Here is an 8371-nt window from a genome sequence, read left to right on the forward strand (position 1 = left end):
AGTTATATTGTGCTGTTGATAGATGATACCTCTCAATTTTCCTAGAACTATATTCCTATTTTTAGTATAAATTAACTACCGTTCTAAATCAAATAGCAACTGTAACGGTAAATCAAATCAAATATTTATATTAAAAATTTCGGTTCAGTTCTAAATGTTTGGACACATTTTTGGTTCAGTCCTAAATATTTTTACTTTCCAGATTTCATCCCAAATGTTTCCCAAAAGTTTCTGGTTCAGTCCTAAATATTTTTACGTTCCCGGTTTTATTCCAAATGTTTACCAAAAGTTTCCGGTTCAGTCCTAAAAATTTTTACGTTCTCGGTTTGGTCCCAAATATTTCCCAAAAGTTTTTGGTTTGATCCTTCCGTTTACTCGTGGGTTAAAACTAACAGAATATATCACGTGTCATTCATACGTTGTAAAAGCACCAAAACCCCAGATTAAAATCTTTGACTTTCGTTTCACTTGTTCCATAGTTTTGTTTCTTTCTCAAAGAAGTAAAAAAAATCATTGGTTACAGATGGCATTTGGCCTTCCGTCAAGCGCTATGTTGGTTATTGGTGGTCCCTCGGAGACAACATTCGAGGATTGCGAGATAAAATCCGTTATTTGGAGAGGGAAATACATGATATGGATCAAAGGCTTGAAGAGGCTCGGCTTCGTGCGGAGAGAGCTACGAATGTTGTCGTCGATTGGTCCAAAAAAGAACTCTGAAGCTCGAGGAGACCACGAGGATCTTGCGAGGGTACGATGATCTTAAGGTTTTGAGTATAATCGTGTGGTACTCGGTGGGCAAGAATGCCAAAAATACTGCACAAGGCATTGAAAAACTCTGAAAAGATGGGAATTCCATCGTTTATGCTTGTCCCGCCCCTCCACCATTCATGGTGTCTATCTATGAAAAACCATCTATGGAGTTTGAATCCAGAAGACAGGACGAGGAAGAAATCATGGAGTCTTTAAATGATTTTTGACATGGAGTCTTTGAATGATTACCATGTCCATGTGATAGCCATTTTCAGTGTAGGAGGAGCCAGAAAGTCAACCATGACACATATAATTGTGAACAGAGTGAAGAAAAAAACTATGGAACAAGTGAAACAAAATTCGAGGATTTCAATCTGGGTTTTGGGGCTTTTACAACGTGTTAATGACATGTGATGAATTCTGTTAGTTTTAACCCATGAGTAGATAGAAGGACCAAACCGGAAACATTTGGGAAACAATTGGGATAAAACCGAAAACATAAAAATATTTAGGGCTGAACCAAGAACTTTTGAAAAATATTTGGGACGAAACCTGTAACCCAGAACTCATTTTAAGATAATAATATGTTAAACATGATTAAGGGTTGGTAATTAACCAATTCCAGGATTTAATCGGACTTCAGAAGCAAGAAATGAAATTTCATTGTCTGAGCCAGTTCGGACGATCCGAAGAGGACTTCGGACGGCCCGAACTTGACCATCGGGGGTTCCGAAGGTGAGCTTGTTGACTTCGGAGTTAAGGCTGGTTCGGACGATCCGAACTCATGTTCGGACGACCCGAACTTGTTTGTGCCAAGTAGGCAGGATTACTCAGCAATGAATTTTGACAAGTGTCGGACTTAGAGAACTTCGGACGACCCGAAGTAGAGATCGGACGATCCGAACTCGACGTGTCTCGCATGCAGACAGTGAGTTGGTTCGGACGATCCGAACTCAGGTTCGGAGGGCCCGAACTCGTTCGAAACTTTTCGCATAAATAGGGCTCATTCGATTACATTTTGAAATACGAATTCCCGAGGTTCCTTCTTCAGTTATATAGTGTGAGATATACACTTGAGGGCCATATCGGTTATAATAGAGGTTCTGGAATAACCAAAGAGTGGTTATAGTCATCCGGGACTAGCGACTCCAAAGGGCTATCTACGGAAGAAGGTATGGTCCGGAAATCTATTTAAGTTTTGGGAGTACTTATTAGCTTAGTTAAGGCTTATAGAATTTATGTAGTGATACGGTGAACTTTTGAATATAGGCTTGGAACCTAGGATCCTACTATACTTGAACTAGCCTAGAGGTACGTACACATCGACTGAGATTGCCAGCGAGTATACATGTTTATATGTTGCATTTATTTGGCATTATTATATGGCATGATATATGATTTACCGCTTTCTATATTCATATGTCATGTGCATATACACGTTGAGCCTATACCTTGTTATACCTGACTATAGAGCCGCTCAGCTCTATATTCGATAGTCTGTCACTGAGAGTACCGCGACGGAGGGGGGGGGGGCATTTATGTCTGTCTACTATGGTGTACTTGACGAGTGTGGTTGCACCCAGAGGTTGATCCGTGCGGTGGCAGCACTTATGTGGCGCTGGTACTGAGCATGACTTTTCAGATGACCCTATACCAGTCATCATGTTGCATGCATCATATTTATACGTGTACTCATATTTATGTACTGAGCGTTAGCGCTCACGTCCTAGTTGTTATCTTGGACACCCTATTCCATGGGGCAGGTCGCAGGATGGACGGAGCTGGTAGTTCAAGGCAGGACTAGAGAGCAGGAGCCTTGAGGAGTTTATTATACAGCAGGATTCGATATAGCTGTATAATGTTTACTTTTAAGTTTTCGATATGGTTGTATCACTACAGATTTAAGCCTGTATTATGTTACTAAGCTGATATGTAAATTATGGTTAAGTTTCCGCACGTTTTTACTCTGTTAAGTATTTTGCTGTATTAAGTTTAATGCATGCTATTAGTTGCCGGTTAGTAGGTGATTCCATGCAGGGTCACTACATTTTTGGTATCAGAGCATGCTTAGATTTTGGGATTAGTACTTGGGATTTAGAATTAGTAATTCTTGCGCATTTGGGATTTTAATGTGCAATTATTTTCAGGATATGGCTGACGAGAGTCACGGTAGTGTTGGCCAGGGAGGTGGTCATCATCATCGTCATCACCGCCATCATGATGATCAACATCGTCATCATGAGGGTAGACGTCGCTACTCTATCAATAAATTCATGCAAGTAGGACCGAAACCTTTGGTGGGAGGCGAGAATCCTGAACAAGCAAGAAGTTGGATGTCTAAACTCGAGAGTACTTTTCGTGCTTTTGATTGTACTGAGGATCAGAAATTGGAAGTTTTAGAATTTGTTCTAGAGGATCGAGCACGTTTTTGGTGGGATGCCAAAGCTGCTCAGGCACGTACTGAGAGAGGACTGGTGACTTGGGGAGATTTCTGTCAGCAGTTCCAGAAACTGTATTTTCCTTCAGCTGTTCGCCAAGCACGATCGATGGAGTTGCTTACTCTAAGGCAAAGATCAATGACTATTGATCAATATCAGCAACGATTTCTTGATCTGCTACCTTTCAGTCCTCATATTAATGAGAGTGATGCATCGAAGTATGATCTCTTTCTACAAGGTTTGAACCAAGATATCTACTTACAGGTTGTCATCTGTGATGACCCAGTATCTTATGAGACTTTGGTGAACCGTTGCCGTCTTGTGGAGACCAGCAACAGGCGGGCACAGTTTATGATGCCAGCACAGCCTAGTGGATATTTTGAGCCTAGAGCTCAATCTGTTGTGCAATCTGAACCTACGTCTTCTTCTACTCCTACTACTTCATCTGGATCTCGTGGTTCACGAGGTATGTTCCGTTTTGGGAAGAAGAAGAAGAAGAAGAAGGAGGAGTTTTGTAGTCACTGTGGAGGGAAGCATCCTGCAGCTTCATGTCGGAGAGCTACTGGTGCTTGTTATATTTGCGGTCAGCAGGGACATCTGCGGAGAGATTGTCCTTAGCGCATAGGTTCTGCTAGTGGATCGGGATCACAGGTTGGATCTCAGGCTTCTATTTTTCCATGACAGCAGCCAGCACCACAGAGTTCTTCTGGTTACCATCCCCAGACTCAAGGGCAGGTATTTTCTTTGTCTCAAGAACAGGCTACTGAGGGAAGTGATCGCATGTTGGCAGGTACCTTTCTGTTATGTGGTATTCCTGAACTTGTTTTAATTGATACTGGAGCATCACATTCTTTTATTTCTAGTCGCTTTGTTAAGAGACATAGATTACCTTATGTATCATTAGATATGGATTTAGTTGTATCTACTTCGCTGGAGCAGGAGATAGTAACTAAGCGTCTAGTGATGGGTTACCTTCTAGAGTTTGAGGGTAATGTATTGTCAGCTAATCTGATGATATTAGCGATGGAAGATTTTGATTGTATTTTGGGAATAGATTTACTAACTTTGTATCACGCTACTGTGGATTGTTATCAGCGTCTGGTAAAGTTTCATCCTGCTAAGGGTGATAGCTGTTATTTTTATGGTGAGGGTGCGCGACCTCCGATGCCACTTGTTTCGGCTCTGAAGGCATGTCATGTCTTGGAGTCAGGTGGGGAGGGCTACCTTATCTATACAGTTGATATGTCCATGAGTAGTATGGGTATTGATCAGTTACCGGTAGTCAGTGAGTTTCCTGATGTATTCCCTGATGAGATTCCTGGTTTTCCTCCGATGCGAGAGGTTGAATTTGGTATTGATTTAGTACCAGGAACTACGCCTATATCCCAAGCGCCTTATCGTCTAGCACCGTCAGAGATGAGGGAATTGAAACAACAGTTACAGGATCTGCTTGATAAGGGATATATTCATTCGAGTGTTTCTCCGTGGGGAGCACCTGTTTTGTTCGTCAAGAAAAAAGATGGATCAATGCGATTGTGTATTGATTACAGGCAGTTGAATCGTGTCACCATCAAGAATAAGTATCCTTTGCCGCGGATTGATGATCTATTCGATCAACTACAGGGTACTTCTGTTTACTTCAAGATAGATATGAGATCTGGATACCACCAGATACGGGTACGAGACTCAGATATTTCTACGACTGCTTTTAGGACCAGATACGGGCATTATGAATTTCTGGTTCTGCCATTTGGTTTGACGAATACACCGGCAGTCTTTATGAATCTGATGAATCAGGTATTTCGAGAATATCTGGATAGATTTGTCATCGTCTTCATTGATGATATTCTTGTCTATTCTCATGACAAGGATGAGCATGCACAACATTTGAGGATTGTTTTACAGACGTTACGAGATAAGCAGCTGTATGCGAAATTGAGCAAGTGTGAATTCTGGCTTGATCGGGTAGTGTTTCTCGGTCATGTGATTTCTAATGAAGGGATATCTGTTGATCCTAGTAAGATAGAGGCAGTGCTGAACTGGTCTCGTCCGACGACGGTTGCTAAGATTCGTAGTTTCTTGGGTCTAGCTGGATATTACCGTCGGTTCATCGAAAATTTTTCACAGTTGGCCAGGCCTTTGACTCAGCTTACTCGGAAAGATGTTGCCTTCATATGGTCCTCGGTTGTGAGGAGTCATTTCACGAGCTACGTGGACGTCTTACTAGTGCACCTGTGCTAGCTCTACCTTCTGGATCAGGAGGTTATGTTGTCTATACTGATGCCTCTAGTCAGGAGTTAGGATGTGTTCTGACACAGCATGGACATGTTATTGCCTATGCTTCTCGACAGTTGAAGACGCATGAGAGTAATTATCCAGTACATGATCTCGAGTTAGCCGCCATTGTATTTGCACTCAAGATCTGGAGGCATTATCTTTATGGCGAGAAATTTGAGATATTCACGGATCACAAGAGTTTGAAGTATTTATTCACTCAGGCGGAGTTGAATATGCGACAGAGACGCTGGATGGATCTTCTGAAGGATTATGATTGTGAAATCAAATATCATCCAGGTTCTGTTAATCTTACTGCTAATGCCTTGAGTCGGCAGGTGAGACTTTCTGTACTTCAGACTAGTGAAGTATCTCATATGATTCAAGAGTGTTGTTCATTGAGTTTTACGCTCAAGCACAAGAAAGAGAGAAATGAGATTCGATTGTATACTATTTTGTCTGAGCCAACATTGTATTCCCGGATCAGAGATACTCAGATATCTGATGTTAAGACTCAGCGTTTGACACGTTTAGCCAATTGAGTTAATACATCTGGATTTCATTTTCAGGCAGATTGTTTATTGTGCTTATCTAATCGAGTGGTTGTACCTAATGTTGCGGAGCTCAGGAACGATATTCTATCTCAAGCTCACAGGAGTCGATTATCAGTTCATCCTAGAAGCATGAAAATGTATAAGGACTTGCGAACCAGATTCTGGTGGAAAGGGATGAAGAGGAGTGTGTATCAATTTGTTTCAAGATGTTTGGTTTGTCAACAGGTCAAGGCTGAATATCGACGACCAGGTGGATTACTGCAGAATCTTGAGATTCCCGAATGGAAGTGGGAGCATGTAACTATGGATTTTGTTACCTACTTACCTATGACTTCACGTCAGTGTGATGCTATCTGGGTCGTTGTTGACCGTTTGACGAAAGCAGCACACTTTATTCCTTATAACCGGGAGTATTCTTATGATTGCATGACACGTTTATACATCCAGGAGATAGTGCGATTGCATGAGATTCCAGTGAGCATAGTCAGTGATAGAGACCCGTGATTTACCTCACGTTTTTGGGGTAGTTTTCAGGAGGCGTTGGGTACCACTCTGAGTTTGAGCACTGCATATCATCCGGAGACTGATGGACAGTCAGAGCGGACGATTCGTACATTGGAGGATATTCTACGTTCTTCTGTCATGGACTTTGGCTTATCTTGGCAGGATCAGTTACCTTTGATCGAATTGTTGGAAAACTCGGCTCTCAGATCAATCACGATTGATACCCGGTGCAGCGGAAGTTTAAAATTTTATTATGGAACAATTTCATAGTGTGGGTATCAACCGTTCAACGATTAAATTATAGTGTGTGTAAAATTCAAATAACAATTAATTAAATTTTACCTTCAATCTCGAAGCGAGATTATTGGACACTAACAGAATTAATCTGCTCTTGTTGTCTCTCCCTGGAACCGATGAACTCCTTCAATCAGGTCCACGAATGAGGTTTAAATCCCTCTGACAGATTGCACTAGAAAATCTGTCAGAAGTTTTTCTGCGAAGAGATTAAACGAATCTGATTCGTTATTCCTGACTGCAATTCAAAATCACAGACCGGAATTTTCTCTGACAGAGTGAAGGGGGGGCGGCCGAAATATGTTTGAGAGAGAGGGTAGGGTTTTCGAAAATTGCTCTCAAAATTATGACCTGTTATATGTAATTTCTGTACTGCAATAACTTATTTATAATGCAGGCCACTAACAGCTTAGGGCCCATTAGTCATAAGTTGAGGCCTGACAAGCAAAGCCCACACGTTCAGAAATTAATATAAAATTCATCGTGACTCCGATTGATGAACCGATTTCACCAATGTGCACAGAAACCATTTCTGCACATTTTAAAGTCAAGATAAATTTTCCTGAATCCGAATTCAGTGGTTTCCAAAAATGTCCATCCCTATGTCATTTTAGGAAATCCTACTCCCTTACTCTTATTTAAGAAGTCCAACTTCTTTATTCATTAAATTTAACTCTTTAAATTTAACTATCTCAACGGGGATTAAAACTCCATTACACTGTGTGACCCTCAATGGTTCAGGGATACAGCTAGCCGTGGGCTCACAACTCCTTGTGACTCGGAACAACAATTTCCGACTTGCCCAACGAATCATGGTAAAGCGCCTAGCAACATCGCCCCATGATTCCCTAGGTATCACTGATAGTGCCTACAAGAACCAGTAGATTTTGGTTAGCGTACAGTACGGTCCCTTCATCCAAATATCCCGATCGAATCAACAACCATTGGTATATCGAGAGTCGCTCAAGATTCGATAACTATGCAATACATCTTGAAGATCCAATTAGTGACATCGCATGTGCTACTAAGAAACCATTTCTTAAATCACATCAAGTACTCTGGCCAGAGATTCGTCACACTAATATCTTCTCAGATCGCATAGGATATCCACACTCGCAAGTATGTGGTGAATCCTTGACAACAATGCATCGACTCCTATATGTGTTGTAACTGTACCCAATCCCGACACCTGATGACCCCCATAGAGTCGGTAAACGAGTCAAAGCACAGTACTAGCATATAGAGTCTCCATGATGTTTCAAGTAGTAAGGACTAATGGTGTACAACCAAAACCGCGGACTTTATCCACTCGATAAGTGATAACCACTTGGAAAGTCCGGATAGGGTAGTTCGATTATTCATCCTATGAATCTCCATTCATCCTATGAATATCCATTTGCATGCTTCGAACATCTCCATGTTCCCTACCAATGAAACGTGGTACTCCGCATCGCAAATGCTAGTCTCAAACTCGAGCGATCCTTATCCTTATTATCGGACGGCTCAATCGACTAGGAACAGTTTAGAATATACAGTGACTATAAGATGTATTTCATG

Source organism: Henckelia pumila, chromosome 4 (genome assembly GCF_033568475.1).
Source record: "Henckelia pumila isolate YLH828 chromosome 4, ASM3356847v2, whole genome shotgun sequence".
NCBI classification, from domain to species: Eukaryota; Viridiplantae; Streptophyta; class Magnoliopsida; order Lamiales; family Gesneriaceae; genus Henckelia; species Henckelia pumila.